The following is a 19,297-nucleotide window of genomic DNA, read 5'->3' on the forward strand; positions in this document are numbered from 1 at the left end:
AAGGCAAACTGTTCTCATGGGGTGACTCTTCTGAGTTAAACATAGGCTCAGGGAAAACTTCAGGCAGGCTAGACTTCTGCACTGGCCTCCTGGTGGCAACTAGAAGCCTGGGCTGTCTAGCTGCATGTCAGGAGAGGGCCCTCAGCATGTCTCTGGCTGGTACCCTCTCACCTCTGTCTTCACAGACTCCTGACTACAGACTAACTCCTCCCTGTCTGGGCCTGAATATATATACTAGTGGCTCCCTATCTCCCTCTAGTGTCTAGGATGCTATTGATATTTCTTAAAAGAAAAAAAGGGGGTTTGGAGTCCCCTAATCTGAAAAACAGTATTGTGTGCAATGAATATCCTTTGCTAAAACTGTATATTGCTGTATAGTTGCTTAAGCATTTTTAGTCTATATATATATATATATATATATATATATATATATATATATATATATATATATACACACACACAGTTGCAAGAAAAAGTATGTGAACCCTTTGGAATGATATGGATTTTTTCATAAATTGGTCATAAAATGTGATCTGATCTTCGACTAAGTCATAACAATAGACAACCACAGTCTGCTTAAACTAATAACACACAAATAATTAAATCTTACCATGTTTTTATTGAACACACCATGTAAACATTCACAGTGCAGGTGGAAAAAGTATGTGAACCCTTGGATTTAATAACTGGTTGAACGTCCTTTGGCAGCAATAACTTCAACCAAACGTTTCCTGTAGTTGCAGATCAGACGTGCACGGTCAGCAGTAATTCTTGACCATTCCTCTTTACAGAACTGTTTCAGTTCAGCAATATTCTTGGGATGTCTGGTGTGAATCGCTTTCTTGAGGTCATGCCACAGCATCTCAATCGGGTTGAGGTCAGGACTCTGACGGGCCACTCCAGAAGGCGTATTTTCTTCTGTTTAAGCCATTCTGTTGTTGATTTCTATGCTTTGGGTCGTTGTCCTGTTGCAACACCCATCTTCTGTTGAGCTTCAGCTGGTGGACAGATGGCCTTAGGTTCTCCTGCAAAATGTCTTGATAAACTTGAGAATTCATTTTTCCTTCGATGATAGCAATCCGTCCAGGCCCTGACGCAGCAAAGCAGACTCAAACCATGATGCCCCCACCACCATACTTCACAGTTGGGATGAGGTTTTGATGTTAGTGTGCTGTGCCTCTTTTTCTCCACACATAGTGTTGTGTGTTTCTTCCAAACAACTCAACTTTGGTTTCATCTGTCCACAGAATATTTTGCCAGTACTGCTGTGGAACATCCAGGTGTTCTTGTGCAAACTGTAAACGTGCAGCAATGTTTTTTTTGGACAGCGGTGGCTTCCTCTGTGGTATCCTCCCATGAAATCCATTCTTGTTTAGTGTTTTACGTATCGTAGATTCGCTAACAGGGATGTTAGCATATGCCAGAGACTTTTGTAAGTCTTTAGTTGACACTCTAGGATTCTTCTTCTCCTCATTGAGCAGTCTGCGCTGTGCTCTTGCAGTCATCTTTACAGGACGGCCACTCCTAGGGAGAGTAGCAGCAGTGCTGAACTTTCTCCATTTATAGACAATTTCTCTTACCGTGGACTGATGAACAGCAAAGCATTTGGAGATACTTTTATAACCCTTTCCTGCTTTATGCAAGTCAACAATTCTTAATCGTAGGTCTTCTGAGAGCTCTTTTATGCGAGGCATCATTCACATCAGGCAATGCTTCTTGTGAAAAGCAAACCCAGAACTGGTGTGTGTTTTTTTTTTTTTTTATAGAGCAGGACAGCTGTAACCAACACCTCCAATGTCATCTCATTGATTGGACTCCAGTTGGCTGACACCTCACTCCAATTAGCTCTTGGAGATGTCATTAGTCTAGGGGTTCACATACTTTTTCCACCTACACTGTGAATGTTTACATGTTGTGTTCAATAAAAACATGGTAACATTTAATTCTTTGTGTGTTATTAGTTTAAGCAGACTGTGATTGTCTATTGTTGTGACTTACATGAAGATCAGAACACATTTTATGACCAATTTGTTCAGAAATCCATATTATTCCAAAGGGTTCACATACTTTTTCTTGCAACTGTATATATGGTTTAATTTTACTGTATAGACTGTGTGTAGATTATGTATAGATTGTATGCTAGTTCATGCTGAAATTGAAGGTATAAATTGACCATCAACTGTTTAAAATCTGCCATAAATTCAGGAGTAGTATGAACCTGGATTAGAAGTAATACCATCCAGAATAGTTTAAAATCTGCCATAAATTCAGGAGTAGAAGAAATAGGATAAAAAACCCATAAACTGATAAGCATAATGTTTGTCAGTAAGTATTTTTGCACTAAACACAAACATAATCCTCCTTTGATAAACCTTCAAATTCAGCAGATCTCACTTTATATTTTAGCTAAGTAAGATGGGCAATTCTTATGGTAAGAAGGATCCCAAAAAGAAACAGAATTTTTAATTTTGAACTGAAAATCATGTTCCTAAGTCTGCTGCAAATTACTCTATGGTAAACTGTCTCCTAAAAATGAATTGGGGGAAAGTCAAAAAATGTTTGTCCAGAAGTGTTTAGGTCCATTTTATACTGATCCTTGAGTTGATAATATGTGTAAATGGACAGAAGGAATGAAATGTACTGACCTGTTCCCAAAAGAAGGGTCTTTTTCAGACTTTCATATTGCCATGATCAAGGGCCTATGTCTGAATGACATTGGTACAAAGGAGACCCTCACTGGAATAAAATGTATATGAAAACATGTGGACAAGCTTGGAGATCAGTGCAAACGTTTTGGACTGATTTGTGCAGTTCAAATACAAGACAGCAAAGTAAGAAACCCTACTCCAACTCCTGCCCACCCCTATATATGCCATTGTACCCTTTAGTAACAAAATTAACAACAGAATCAGATGAGATATGTGCACACTTGACTCTACCACAGGTTCCTGGCTTTAGAGAACCTGAAGAACTGGTTTTTCTCTGAGCATACTAATGTCACGGCTATAGACGGGGAAAACCCTCAGCCGTGCGATGCCAGAAGATGTTAGGCTGCTCGGCCAGGACGACAGGATTAGGGAGCAGGTCACCTCCTAAAGCGTCCCTAACCTGACCCTAACTCCTAGCTGCATGGGCCGACCTTTAAGGTAGGAGGACCCATACTCAGGAACCTCGGATCCCTAACTCACCCTCCGACCGGTCCCTGGACTAGGAGTCAGGGTAAGACGGCCTGTTCCTTCTGGACACAGAGGAACAGGGGTCTCACTGGCCAAGCTCCAGGGAAAAGGGGGAACACAAACAGTCTTACGAATATGGCAGGTGAACTAACTAGTTCCACCTACCTGCCAAAGCCTTGCTGACTGGATCCCTGTGCACACAGGAATCCAGAGCCATAAGCTGCACCAAACAACAAAGTAAACTCCCAACTGAACATCACATAGACATCACACATATACAAGACATAAACTTTATGTGACATAATCTTTTATGACCACAAGGGTGGGCCCCCACTGGCAGGTGTAAAACACAGGAGGCTGCTCCAGCTAAGCATGGCTGAAGCAACCCTCAGACATGTGCTACACACTGAGGCTTTATAGGCCAAGAAGCCACACTCAACAGTCATACACACCCAGTGACTCACACACACACTGGGAAGGGAGTTAACCCTTCCAGCACCAGGAAAGGGAAACACAAACTTAAAGGGAAAGTGTCCAACTCAAGAACACACTGTGGCTGTTGCTGCAGGCAACGACATGGGTGGCAACCATGTCCTGGGAGTCAGCCCAAAGGCCGGGACACTGCCACCACATGTACACAATACAACCAAACGTTGCCACGGGCAACCACAGTGAAGGGAAGATGTCAGTGCACACCACACATAAAACAGAGTGCACACCAGACATACAAAAGTGCATACATACACGCACACAACTCCAAGGCAACCGCACACATACCTGTTGTCCGCGGCAACCGCACCTGAGTCAAACAGCAAAATGCCTCCCGCTGCGGTTGACACAACAACCCAAAACCGCGGGCAACTGTATGAGGCTCCCAAGGAGTCACTGCCATAAACATGGTCGTGACAACTAATAAGCCTATTGTACAGTCTTCACAGCCAAGTAGAACAATATATGCAAGGGCAGCAAAGATTAAAGGTTTTGAACTAGGAGATACGCCTTCCATAGCAGCTGAAGCATTCCCTTTTGTAATAATGGGGAATCAGATGGTAATGAATCCATTACCATCCACTGTCTTAAATGATAGATGCTTTTGAGATGTTCAAAATGTATCTTGTTTCAGACCCTGCATTGGGCATTCCACAATACAATCTCCCATTTCACCTGTATGCACATGAAAATTGCAAAACCATAGCTGCTGTGTTAGCACAAGACCATATATATCCAAACTACTCCCAGTCACTGTGCAGGGCATGCCACCATGTCTCAGGACCTTGACAGCATGTGCAATGGCTGTAGAATTTACAAGCTTGATCACACTGGGACACAATACCACACTGTACAATCACACTCTGTCCTGCACCTTTTAAAAAAATCTGTCCACACAACACGACTGCCCAAAGATTAGCAAGATATGATGTGATCCTTACCACCACCCCAGGGCTTCAGGTCTATTATTGCGCACCAACAACTGCACCAATGCTGTTTTTGAACTCTCCCCTAGGGCTAAAGGACCCACAAGATGAGATTTCAGAACAACATAAATGTGCAGAACGAATTCACATAGCTACCAACCCCCGCCCCACCCTACAAAGTGTTCCTTTTTACTGATGCAGAAGATTTTTTTTTGTAGATGACTCCTGCACCCAACCAGATGATCACAATTTCATGCTGGTTAAGCAGATGTACAATTGCCCGATAGAGTTCTTGAGGCCATGCCAGCCGCTGTCACATCAGCACAAGCTGCAGAGTTGATTGCACTTGCTAGAGCTTGCGAAATTATGGCTGGCAAGCGAGTAAATGTGTACACGGACTCTAGATTTGCATTTTCGGTGTGTCATGACATTGGGGTAATATGGCAGCATAAGCGGGTTCACTACAGCGACAGGCAAACCAGTAGCGCATGCACAACTCATTTCAAATCTCCTTGCAGCAATTCAACTCCCAGAGGCCATTGCAGTCATTAAGTGTCAGGTGCACACAACCTCAATGACACTAGTTGCCCAGGGGAACAGGTTAGCAGACAGGCACGCAAAAGCAGTTTCCCGTGTCACACAAAATTGCACAACCGAAGTTTTTATAAATTCCCCGCTATAGGCTCACTCCTGAAAATAACATAATTTTGTCTCAGCTCCAAACATTTGCAACACCAGCAGACATGGCTTATTGGGAGATTCAAGGGTTGACTAAAGATGCTAACTGTCTATGGTCAAAAGGAGGAGTAGTATTTGGATGGGAAGACCCTTCCCAACCCCATGGACAATGAGTCCATTAATTCTGATGCCTAGAGACTTGAAGCACATACAAGAGGAATATGTGGAAAAACTGATTGAGAAATTAAACGGTGATTATGATGATATTTCGCTCTTGTTTTCCATAGGTAACTGGTTGAAGGAAATAGGAGTATATATCCTCATGTTGTTTTTCTCGTTATCCTATATATCCTGATGAGATGTTCCTGCTGTTTGATCGATCGGATCGCCCATGCACGTGCAGATCATCACATCCTCATCGCAGCTCCTGGATATAACACGGATCAACCTATGTTTTTGATGGAAAGGATGTACAACTAAACGTTCATCGCCACATCAGGACCTCCCTCAGAGTCAACTCCCTGAAGAATGGAGCTGAAGGATGGAGCATCCTCATGGAGGCAATGACACCCAAGGAGCACCACAATCGACGAGGGCAAGCTGAGGAAACCAAAGATTCAGCAAGAGATTCAAAGAACACAGGGGACATATTACAGAGAGTAGGGAACTGTCGTGGAAAGTTTTATTAAGCATAGGAAGACTATAGTGGACTTTCTTTTTGGCTTAAGAATGGAATGTAGGTTTATTTTGTATATGCCTACCTATGTAAGGTCTGACCTGATTAAGGTTATGAGCGCGTGAACGTGTCAGGTGGTTGCAAGGGAAATTCTATAGATCAGCACTCTGGTCCCTACTTCCAATGTGAAAGCCCCCACTGTTGGTTTGAGGGGGTTCTAATGGCTACTGGCTCTGAGAGCAATGTTCTTAGTGAAAGCTACCAGCGGGTCCTCATCAGCAACAGTGGGGTATAGCACACTGAACTATGGGCGCCCCAACATGAAACATTGGTTGGTGGGACTGGTGGCCATGTGAATGCTATATCACCTTTCTTGGTTGACCCTGTTTTAAAAGACTTTCTCATTTGGGAGCATTTGCGCATGTTCTGGGTGTGGTAGTGGATGGTGAGCATGTTTGAGCTCCACCCACCGGCACTCTCGGGACATGTGCAAATGTGTACCTTCCAGTTATACAAAGTACTTCAATTGATCAAGGCATGAGGTCGTTTGTACCTGCCTATCTGTAATATTACTGGGCGGTCATGTGCAATAGAGGGCGGGGTTAGCCCAGTAAAAGGTCTAACCCGAACATCCTATCTATGGATCTTCCATGCCTGATGTTTTGTGTTTTTTCTTACTTTTCTTTCTTCTCTCTCTTTTCACCATGCAGTAGATTTTTTCCTACTGTGCGCTAAATTACACAGAAGTTTTTTTTTTATCTCCTTATAGAAACATAGAATGTGTCAGCAGATAAGAACCATTTGGCCCATCTAGTCTGCCCAATATATCTGAATCCTATGAATAGTCCCTGGCCCTATCTTATATGAAGGATAGCCTTATGCCTATCCCATGCATGCTTAAACTCCTTCACTGTATTTGCCGCTACCACTTCTGCAGGAAGGCTATTCCATGCATCCACTACTCTCTCAGTAAAGTAATACTTCCTTATATTACTTTTAAACCTTTGCCCCTCTAATTTAAAACTGTGTCCTCTTGTGGTAGTTTTTCTTCTTTTAAATATGCTCTCCTCCTTTACCGAGTTGATTTCCTTTATGTATTTAAAAGTTTCTATCATATCCCCTCGGTCTCTTCTTTCTTCCTTCATAGTTTTTAGTGTCTTCAGTGTTATATATATATACACACACATATACACACACAAGGCCTTAGATGGAGGAAAACATACAGTCATCCTGTATATATAGGTTCTTCAAAGTAAAAGAGGAGAGAAAGAGACAGGAGGCCGCGCCTCGTGTGTGTGGCTGTATTTTTAATCTTATCGCACTATATACAAGAAGCACTTACCATATGTTGTTGTGTGGAGCCACAACAACTGTATAATGCTTACGCTGGTATTCTCCCATCCAGCGTGCGGGGTCCTGTACTGCTGCCAAGGTTCCTTTTTCTCTGCCCCAGGTGTGGCAAGAGAAACAAGTATTGGAGATAAAAAGGAATAGTTTTTCTGAACCTTTTTTACGGCGCTGAAAACAGAAGCCAATTTCTCATGTAGTATTAAAAAAAAAAAAAGGAAAGTAGCTATTTATTCTTTTGTCAACGTGTTTCAAGGGCTCACAGCCCTCTTCATCAGGACAATAAAAGCATATATGCTTTTATTGCCCTTATGAAAAGGGCTGTGAGCCCTTGAAACGCGTTGATAAAAGAATAAATAGCTACTTTCCTTTCTTAAAAAAATACTACATGAGAAATTGGCTCCTGTTTTCAGCGCCGTAAAAAAGGTTCAGAAAAACTATTCCTTTTTATCTCCAGGTTCTTCAAAGTAGCCACCTTTTGCTTTTATTACTGCTTTGCACACTCTTGGCATTCTCTTGATGAGCTTTAAGAGGTAGTCACCTGAAATGTTTTTCACTTCACAGGTGTGCCCTGTCAGGTTTAATAAGTGGGATTTCTTGGGGTTGGGACCATCAGTTGCGTTGTGGAGAAGTCAGGTGGATACACAGCTGATAGTCCTACTGAATAGACTGTTAGAATTTGTATTATGGCAAGAAAAAAAGCAGCTAAGTAAAGAAAAACGAGTGGCCATCATTACTTTAAGAAATGAAGGTCAGTCAGTCCGAAAAATTGGGAAAACTTTGAAAGTGTCCCCAAGTGCAGTCACAAAAACCATCAAGCGCTACAATGAAACTGGCTCACATGTGGACTGCCCCAGGAAAGGAAGACCAAGAGTCACCTCTGCTGCGGGGGATAAGTTCATCTGAGTCACCAGCCTCAGAAATCGCAGGTTAACAGCAGCTCAGATTAGAGACCAGGTCAATGCCACGCAGAGTTCTAGCAGCAGACACATCTCTAGAACAACTGTTAAGAGGAGACTCTGTGAATCAGGCTAAGGACAGGCAACAAGCAGAAGAGACTTGTTTGGGCTAAAGAACACAAGGAATGGACATTAGACCAGTGGAAATCTGTGCTTTGGTCTGATGAGTCCAAATTTGAGATCTTTGGTTCCAACCACTGTGTCTTTGTGCGACGCAGAAAAGGTGAATGGATGAACTCTACAGGCCTGGTTCCCACCGTGAAGCATGGAGGAGGAGGTGTGATGGTGTGGGGGTGCTTTGCTGGTGACACTGTTGTGGATTTATTCAAAATTGAAGGCATACTGAACCAGCATGGCTACCACAGCATCTTGCAGCGGCATGCTATTCCATCCGGTTTGCGTTTAGTTGGACCATCATTTATTTTTCAACAGGACAATGACCCCAAACACACCTCCAGGCTGTGTAAGGGCTATTTGACCATGAAGGAGAGTGATGGGGTGCTGCGCCAGATGACCTGGCCTCCACAGTCACCGGACCTGAACCCATTCAAGATGGTTTGGGGTGAGCTGGACCGCAGAGTGAAGGCAAAAGGGCCAACAATTGCTAAGCATCGCTGGGAACTCCTTCAAGACTGTTGGAAGACCATTTCAGGGGACTACCTCTTGAAGCTTATCAAGAGAATGCCAAGAGTGTGCAAAGCAGTAATCAAAGCAAAAGGTGGCTACTTTGAAGAACCTAGAATATGACATATTTGCAGTTGTTTCACAATTTTTTGTTATGTATATAATTCCACATGTGTTAATTCATAGTTTTGATGCCTTCAGTGTGAATCTACAATTTTCATAGTGATGAAAATAAAGAAAACTCTTTGAATGAGAAGGTGTGTCCAAACTTTTAGTCTGTACTGTATATATATATATATATATAAGTTGCGATCAATGGTTGGGTTGAAAGGGATTTTTCATAATTTTACTATTGATACATCACAGATTATACATAGATTATACAAGCCTCATCTCTTGTGGAATGCAGTACCCCAAATTAGCACATCTCACACCCTTTGCCAGTTTCTGGACACAATAGCAGCCTCCCTTAACAAAAGGCTATTTAAAATCACACTTCACGTACATTGACAGCAACCTATGACAAGTCATTCAACGTATTAGCATTTAGATCAACCTGGTTAATATGTAAAATAACCCTTTTCATGTATTGTATATAGCAGATACCAGTATTGTTTAATGAAGTTTCAGTTGTATCTTGTGAAAAATTATGCTCCCACCCCCAAAAAGCCCTATAAGTATGTGCTGTGAAATAAAGATTTCAGGTATTGACAACCCAAGTTCAGTATGGGCTCCTCCTGGCCAGAAGCAAACTGGATATTCGTTGTACAGGGAAATATTCACGGGTTGGAGGTCTGATGGCTCTTCATATAACCAGCATAAACCTGCCTGAAGGAAAACCGCTTATATATATATATATATATATATATATATATATATATATACACAGTAGTCCAAGCCGAAAAACCGTGAAAATCTGTGAGATGAGTCTATTAGGCAGCGAGTGTTAATTATCCGGAAAAGATAAACAAATCCGACATTTTTTTGCCAACATTTTCTGATGTCCCTGCCATACATTCACGCAGTCCTGCCAGAGTATAGCAGAGATATAGAAGGCATATATGGCATAAATGGGTTAGTGGTTAGTCTCCGTATGTTCGTCCACGAAAAGTATTAGCTGGTTATATAACAACAGATATTAGCAAATATTGGGTTTGGATTTGGTTGTTTTTCTCTCCCATGTTGTTTCACTGCCAACTACTCACGTGCCTGGACCAACCACATTGCTCAATGTTGTACACTAGACGCTCAACACACATCCAGCCGCCTTTAGTATGACATCTATATTCTCCAAGGAATCTCCATTCTCCAGATGGGCCAATAGAGGCGAAAGGGGGCCCGACAGCCACGACGCCGACCTCACCGCCAGCCCAGGGGTCCGTCACACCGCCATCCCTGTCAGCGCCGTCCGTGCGTCCAGCCTGCAGGAGCCGCACATGGAGCCGGGTAGGAGGAATCACAGCACACCCGCGTTGTGACATCATGCCGCTTCGGTGTCCCCCGACAGAAGTTCTAACTTCATTTTTTCAATCTCCTTTGGCTGAGTGGGAGGGAGCATGGCCTAGCGGGACCAGGGGCAGGGTTTTTTAGTCTGTCTTTTGAAGGTGGCCTGAATGACCACCCTACCTCCCCCCTGAACTGTGGCCTCCACAGCACTCCACTCCCTTAACAGTGTCATCCACAGAGCCCTGCCCCTTTAAAGCTGACCTGCAGCAGTGAAGAAAACTGGCTGGGTTTTTATGGAAACCTGGTGTAAAACTGTGTGTATGTGGACACTAAGGAGCTGCAAGCTTCTATTGGCTGATTAAGGGCCTGTGTGTATGGCAGTTGGGATTTGAAGAGAAAAACCTGCAGGCTTCTATTGGCTAATGTAGGTCATGTGATGGTGCCATATTTGAATTGTTTTTGGGAATATCTCAGAAACGGTATGTGCTAGAGAGCTGAAACCCAGTCTAAAACCTTCCAGGACACCTAATATACTTGTGTGCCAAATTTTGTGATTGTAAATGTGCGGATATACACACAAACATATACACTCAGCTTTATATATTAGACTAGCAGAAGGACATGGGTATTTGCATGGGTATATTTCATCTATTTCATTTAATGTTTGTGTGTCGTTAAAATATACTGTATTCACTACAATAGTGACATCTACAGTACACCGCCTCTTTAACAGTGGCCTGCCCGCTTAACAGTAACATCCACATTGCCCTCCCCTTTAACAGTGGCCTCCACCCCTTTATTAGTGACCTCCATAGTACCCTGTCTCGTTAACAGTGATTTCCACAATAACCTGCCCCCTTTACAGAAACCTCTACAGAGCTCTGTTTCCTTAAAATGTGACCTACACAACACCCCACTCCCTTAACAGAGACCTCCACTGTGCCCGCCCCTTTATCAGTGACCTCCACAGCAGCCCACCCCTTTGACAGTGACCTCAACAGCACCCCGCCCCTTTAACAGTGACCTCCACAGTGGCCGCCCCTTTATTAGTGAACTCCACAGTACCACATTTCCTTAACAGTGATTTCCACAACACCCCGTCCCCTTAACACTGACCTCCATAGCGAACCGTCCCCTTAACTGTGACTTCCACTGCAGCCTGCTCCTAGAGTGGCCAGAGATCTGGTTTTAGGCCGGACAGTCTGGCTTTCAGACTCTCTGTCCTCCGTCCGGTACAGGGCATAGGGATGTTCTTTTGAACAGCTCACTCTCAGACAGCAGCACTGTGCAGTCTGAGTGTGAGCTAGAGGGAAAAAGTCACTCTCCTCACACCCCTGCAGCTGACAGAAGTTGATTTTTACCTTCATTTTTTCAATCCCCATTGGCTGCGGAGTGGGAGGGGGCATGGCTTAGTGAGACCGGTGGTGGGGTTTCTAAGTCCGCCTTTTGAGGGTGGCCTGAATAGCCCACCTACCTGCCCCTGAACTGTGACCTCCACAGCACTCCGCTCCCTTAACAGTGTCATCCACAGCGCCATGCCAATTTAAAGCTGACCTACAGCAGTGAAGAAAAGTGGCTCAGTTGTTATGAAACCCTGGTTTAAAACTGTGTGTTTCTGGAGACTAAGGGCCTGCGAGCTTATATTGGCTGATAAGGGTCATGTGACCAGGCTTCTATTGGCTAATGAATTTTTTGGGAATATCTCAGGAACGGTACATGCTAGAGAGCTGAGATCTCGTCTTAAAGAGGACCTTTCACTAGTTTAAAAACTAAAAAGCTAACTATATCAGTGGGCAGAGCGGCGCCCAGGGGTCCCCCTGCACTTACTAGTATGTCTGGGCGCCGCTCCATTCGCCCGTTTATAGGCTCCGGTGTCTGCAGCTCCCTCTGTTGTACTGGGCGGAGTTTTTGTATTGGGGTTGTCCCTTGCTGCAGCGCTGGCCAATTGTGCGCTACGATTGGCCAGCGCTGCAGCAAGGGGCAACCCTAATACAAAAACTCCGCCTAGTACAACAGAGGGAGCTGTAGACACCGGAGCCTATACCGGGCGAACGGAGCGGCGCCCAGACATACTAGTAAGTGCAGAGGGACCCCTGGGCGCCGCTCTGCCCACTGATATAGTTATTTTTTAGTTTTTAAACTAGTGAAAGGTCCTCTTTAAACCTTCCTGGACACCTGATTTATCTGTGTGCCAAATTTCGTGATTGTAAATGCAATGGTGTGGATTCCATTAGCAGACATACATACATACATACATACACACATATATACACTTAGCTTTATATATTAGACTAGCTGAAGGACCCGGCTTCGCTCGGGTATATTTAATCTTTCTCATTTAATGTTTGTGTGTGTCGTTAAAAGATATCGATAGTATCCACTATAACAGTGACATCTACAGCACCCCGAAGCCTTAACAGTGACCTTCACAGCCCCCCACCCCTTAACACTGACCCCCCACAGTGCCCCGTCTCCTTAAAATGGGACCTCCACAGCAGCCAACCCCCTTCACTTGACTCTGTCCCCTTAACAATGACCTCCACAGGGGCCTGCCCCCTTAACAGTAGCCTTTGCAACAATCTGCACTGACCTTCAGAGCAGACCATCCATTAACTGTGACCTCCACAGCAGCCTTCCCCTAGGGTGGCCAGAGGTCCAGTTTTAGTCCGGACAGTCCAGATTTCAGACTCCCTGTCCTTCATCTGGCGCAGGGCCTGGATGGACACAGGGATGTCCTTTTGAACAGCTCACTCTCAGACAGCAGCATTGTACCTAGAAGTTGATTTTTTACTTCATTTTTTAATCCCTGTCGGCTGAGGAGTGGGAGGGGGTGTGGCCTAACCGAATCGGGTGGAGGCTTAGCAGGACCTAGAAGTTGATTTTTAACATAATTTTTTTTCAATCCCTGTCAGCTGAGGAGAGGGAGGGGGCATTTCCTAACTGGATCAGGGGCGGGTCCTTTTGAACAGCTCACTCTAAGACAGCAGCACTGTGCTGTCTGAGTGTGATCTGCAGGGAGAAAGTCATCATCCCTCCCACCTCTGCAGCTGACAGAAGTAGATTTTTAGCATTAGTAATTTATATAGTTTATTCATTTTACAGTATTGTAATCCAAATGTAAAACGCATAGGGGTAATGTGGTGAAACATGAATGACAGCAGTTCTAGGTTTTCCTTTCAGAGAAATGCTGTAAGTCAGCAACAGAAGAATTGATCGCATGTTCTGGGAGGGATTGACTATGATCTTGAGCTTGTAGAATCAAATCTATCCCATTTATCTTTCTAGTACTGCAGAGCACACAAATACACACTTCAGACTGCCCCCTCCTTCACTAACTTGTGTCATCTTATGTAAAGTCTTTTCACATTAGCTCTGCCTCTGGGGGAGTTAGAGGGCTGAGTTTCAGTCTTTTACAACTGCTATGTGCCTATAGCCAGCCAGAAACTCTTCCTTGTTTCTACACACTGCTTATAGAGGTCAGTGTGCACATTCAATTGCTTTACAGATTGGCAAGTGCTGAGTTCTCTGCTCTGTTAAGAAGTGCAACTCTTTAGCCAAACTTCAAGAAGGAGGGATAAACTTTATTTATACACAGTACTTTTTGCCGCTGTTCATGATAGCTTGTCATCTGCTTTCAAGGAGTATTGTCTGTTGTTTGACTTTGAAACTATCCATAGAGATATGTATGAAGAAGAAGGCTGCTGGTCACCCATTGGTCTAGATTGCTGTAGCTGCTGCCTTGACCTAGCCAACAAGACCGAGATGGAGGAAGGCAGAGGAGAAAACAACAACCTGGGCAGTCCTACTGTTAATAATTTTCGTCAGTTAATGGAGAAGCTGGTTTTTGAAAACATCAACACTGATAAACTGAAAACAATCATGAGGCAGGACTCTCTAGAACCTGTGGTGAAGGATCCCTGCTACCTTCTGAATGAAGGTATCTGCAACAGCAACATAGATCAGACTATGCTGTCCATCCTTCTGTTTTTCCACAGGTAAGCATCACGTACTAACACAGCAAAAGTCTGTTTCATTATAATCTTTCTAAGAAGTGACATGCCGAGATAAACATTGATAGATCTTCACTTAACTTACTGTTACTATATTAAGACAGTTTCTTATATTGCTTTGTGTAAGTTGCCTTTAAGCAAGCTAAAGCAATGTTTCGGCTCTTAGACCTGTATTACACCAACAGATTATCTGACAGATTTTCTGAACAATCATTGGTCAGATGGTCAGTTACACATACACCAACTATTGGTCTGATTGGACAGATATTGGTCCGATAATGTGTTGGTATAATGCAGGCCTTGCATTAGCTTTAAAATGGAGTCATGATATATAGTGGAAGAGCTGCTCAAACAGAGATTACACAGTATAGGTTTCTTAAAGGGGAATATGTCATCGGAAAATGACCTGTTGTTTAACCGCCTCCGGACCGCCTAATGCAGGATCGCGTTCCGGAGGCGGCTGACTCAGGCACAATCACGCATCTACGCGTCATCTCGCGAGACGCGCAATTTCCTGTGAACGCGCGCCACACAGGCACGCACGTTCACAGGAACTGCGGGTAAGCGAGTGGATCTACAGCCTGCCAACGGCGATCGTTCGCTGGCAGGCTGTAGATGCGATTTTTTTTAACCCCTTAAAGGTATATTAGACGCTGTTTTGATAACAGCGTCTAATATACCTGTTACCTGGTCCTCTGGTGGTCCCTTTTGCTTGGATCGACCACCAGAGCACACAGGCAGCTCTGTAAAGTAGCACCAAACACCACTACACCCCCCCTGTCACTTATTAACCCCTTATTAACCCCCTGATCACCCCCTGTCATTGATCACCCCCCTGTAAGGCTCCATTCAGACGTCCGTATGTGTTTTACGGATCAACGGATCCATGGATCGGATCCGCAAAACACATACGGACATCTGAATGGAGCCTTACAGGGAGGTGATCAATCACAGGGGGGTGATCACCCCATATAGACTCCCTGATCACCCCCCTGTCATTGATCACCCCCCTGTAAGGCTCCATTCAGACGTCCGTATGTGTTTTACGGATCGGATCCGCAAAACACATACGGACGTCTGAATGGAGCCTTACAGGGGGGTGATCAATGACAGGGGGGTGATCACCCCATATAGACTCCCTGATCACCCACCTGTCATTGATCACCCCCCTGTAAGGCTCCATTCAGACGTCCGTATGTGTTTTACGGATCGGATCCGCAAAACACATACGGACGTCTGAATGGAGCCTTACAGGGGGGTGATCAATGACAGGGGGGTGATCACCCCATATAGACTCCCTGATCACCCTCCTGTCATTGATCACCCCCCTGTAAGGCTCCATTCAGACGTCCGTATGTGTTTTACGGATCGGATCCGCAAAACACATACAGATGTCTGAATGGCGCCTTACAGGGGGGGTGATCACCCCATATAGACTCCCTGATCACCCCCCTGTCATTGATGACCCCCCTCTAAGGCTCCATTCGGAGGTCCGTATGTGTTTTGCGGATCCGCGGATCCATGGATCGGATCCGCAAAACACATACAGACCTCTGAATGGAGCCTTACAGGGGGGTGATCAATGACAGGGTGGTGATCACCCCATATAGACTCCCTGATCACCCCCCTGTCATTGATCACCCCCCTGTAAGGCTCCATTCAGACATTTTTTTGGCACAAGTTAGCGGAAATTGATTTTTAGTTTTTTTTCTTTTTTCTTACAAAGTCTCATATTCCACTAACTTGTGACAAAAAATAAAATCTCACATGAACTCACCATACCCCTCACGGAATCCAAATGCGTAAATTTTTTTAGACATTTATATTCCAGACTTCTTCTCACGCTTTAGGGCCCCTAAAATGCCAGGGCAGTATAAATACCCCATATGTGACCCCATTTCGGAAAGAAGACACCCCAAGGTGTTTTTACATATACCCATGCTGGGTGAGATAAATATCTCTGTCAAATGACAACTTTGTATAAAAAAAAATGGGAAAAGTTGTCTTTTAGAGAGATATTTCTCTCACCCAGCATGGGTATATGTAAAAAGACACTCCAAAACACATTGCCCTACTTCTTCTGAGTATGGCGACATGACATGTGTGACACCTTTTTGCAGCCAAGATGCGCAAAGGGGCCCAAATTCTCAAGAGCACCTTTAGGATTTTACAGGGCATTTTTAACACATTTGGATTTTAAAGTACTTCTCACGCATTAGGTCCCCTAAAATGCCAGGGCAGTATAACTACCCCACAAGTGACCCCATTTTGGAAAGAAGACACCCCAAGGTATTTCGTGATGGTCATAGTGAGTTCATGGAAGTTTTTATTTTTTGTCACAAGTTAGTGGAATATGAGACTTTGTAAGGAAAAAAAAAATCATCATTTCCGCTAACTTGTGACAAAATATAAAAAGTTCTATGAACTCACTATGCCCATCAGTGAATACCTTCGGGTGTCTACTTTGCGAAATGGGGTCATTTGTGGGGTGTTTGTACTGTCTGGGCATTGTAGAACCTCAGGAAACATGACAGGTGCTCAGAAAGTCAGAGCTTCAAAATGCGGAAATTCAAATTTTTGCACCATAGTTTGTAAACGCTATAACTTTTGCACAAACCAATAAATATGCACTTATTGCATTTTTTTTTTTATCAAAGACATGTAGAACAATACATTTAGAGAAAAATGTATATAGAAGTGTATTTTTAAAAAAAAATTACAACTGAAAGTGAAAAATGTCATTATTTAGCAAAAAAAAAAAAAAACGGTAAATTTCGATTAATAAAAAAAAAAGTTAAAATGTCAGCAGCAATAAAATACCACCAAATGAAAGCTCTATTAGTGAAAAGAAAAGGAGGTAAAATTCATTTGGGTGGTAAGTTGTATGACCGAGCAATAAACTGTGAAAGTAGTGTAATGCAGAATTGTAAAAAGTGGTCTGGTCATTAAGGGTGTTTAAGCTAGGGGGGCTGAGGTGGTTAAGCAGCAGGCTACATAGAGCGGTGCCCAGGGATGTCCCAGCACTTACTATTATTCCTGGGCGCTGCTCAGTTTGTCCGCTGTGCGCCTGTGCCCCATTACCACCTGTGTGGGCACTATATAGGGGAGAGGTTTTTACATGTTTCCATATCCCCGGAAGAAGCCAGGTTTACTGGCGAAACGGCGTTGGGTCAGGAGTCGGCCGAGAGATCTTTGCACCACTCAGGGTATGTTTAATCTTGTACTTTAACCTTAATCTCTACAATTGCCTCCTTTGCACTTTGTTTGGGGCGTTGCTGTCATGAGGTTTTGAGGTATGCTTTTTTAGCTAGCATTCTTTTTTCCCTGTTGTTATTTTCGTGCACTGATCTCCTGGCCTCTCCTTGGGTCCTGCTCCTCATCTGTGTGTCCTGCCTTGTGCTGCCTTCTTTTATCATGCATGTATGTATTGTTCATATATATTTATAATAAAGTCTTTTGGATTTTCATATATATGAAAGTCAGTTTAATTTTTTGGTGATTATTATGACTCCTTGGGGGTCAGTTTTTTCGATTTATTTGATATTTATTCTGTCCGGTTAATATTGCTTAACCTTAAAGGGCCCTGAGACTGTACCCTGCGCACGCTGCAATTGGCGTCACAAACAAAAACAATAGACTTCTATACCCATATCCGGACCCACTGCATAAATTTGGCGTCCGCCTAACCGTACCACGGTCCGGCTCATTGCACTATTGTGGTTTCCACTTTGTGTTGTAGATTTTCTATAACACCATAAATTAGATTTTCTATAACACCATACATGTCTAAATAGGTTTTAAAAAAACTGTCTAATACTACTGCTATTGGGGTGTCTACATTATTTTAATATTGAAGCAATCATTTATTTCAGTTATTTGGTTTTCCACCTTGTTTAATAGATAAGTAATTCCATTATGCCTCAATTCTGTAATTGAGGTGAAAATGCAGTCTAATACTACTACTGCTATAGTAGTGTCCACATTGTTCTATGGAGAAGTCATCCTATAATGCCTTGATTCTGTAATTGGGGTAAAAAAAAAACTGTCTAATATTACTGCTATTTTATACTTGCTGTTGTTGTACAGTATGTCCTGAACCTGCCAGGGCCTTCCAAGGGAACGAGCAGTGGCAAAAATGTTCCTGGAGCTGGCAGCAGTTGGAGCAATAGACCAGAGCTGCCAGTGTCATCCAGCAGTCCTGTTTCGACCAGCAACCCAGCTGTCCTTGAATGGTTGACTCGGTCTTCAACATCATCTCAACTGACATCAGACACCCAAAGCCAGGAGTCACTGACACCACGCTTAGTTGGCATGGCCCAGGAACAAGCTCTTTGCCCCCAAATGTCCTGAACCTGCCTCTTTCTTTTCTGCTCTAGAAGTATTGTATGCTGTCGGCTCTGCTCCATTTGTCAGCGAGTACAAGCTTATTGAAGGTGTCGGCCCTTTACAGAGTGATAAGCTATGAGGAGAAAGCAAATGAGGAGAAAGCAAAGCTATTAAATATTTTTTTCTCCACTGTATTCACTGAGGAAAATAGAAGAAATTCAGAATGTAAAAGTGACTTCTTAAAAAGATTAAAATAGACAAATCACCAGGACAATATAGCATACACCCCCATATCCTAAGAGAATTAAATAATGTCATAGCCAGACCCTTTTTTCTGATATTTAGGGACTCTATAATGACAAGGAGTGTTCCACGGGACTGGCGCTTTGCAAATGTGGGGCCAATATTCAAAAAAGGTTTAAAAACAGAGCCTGGAAACTATAGGCTGGTAAGTTTAACATCTGTCATGGGTTTGAAGGTTTTCTAAGGGATACTATACAGTGCATCCACTTTCTGGCCAACATGGAGACAGACACATTAGACAGTGGTGGCCATGAGGTGGATACATATACCGGTGGCATCGGGTCCACCTTCCTTCCTCCCATGCCGGCCGGCTCCGCCATTGACCTGTTCCACAAAC

The sequence above is a fragment of the Bufo gargarizans genome, chromosome 9, assembly GCF_014858855.1.
Source record: "Bufo gargarizans isolate SCDJY-AF-19 chromosome 9, ASM1485885v1, whole genome shotgun sequence".
NCBI lineage: Eukaryota > Metazoa > Chordata > Amphibia > Anura > Bufonidae > Bufo > Bufo gargarizans.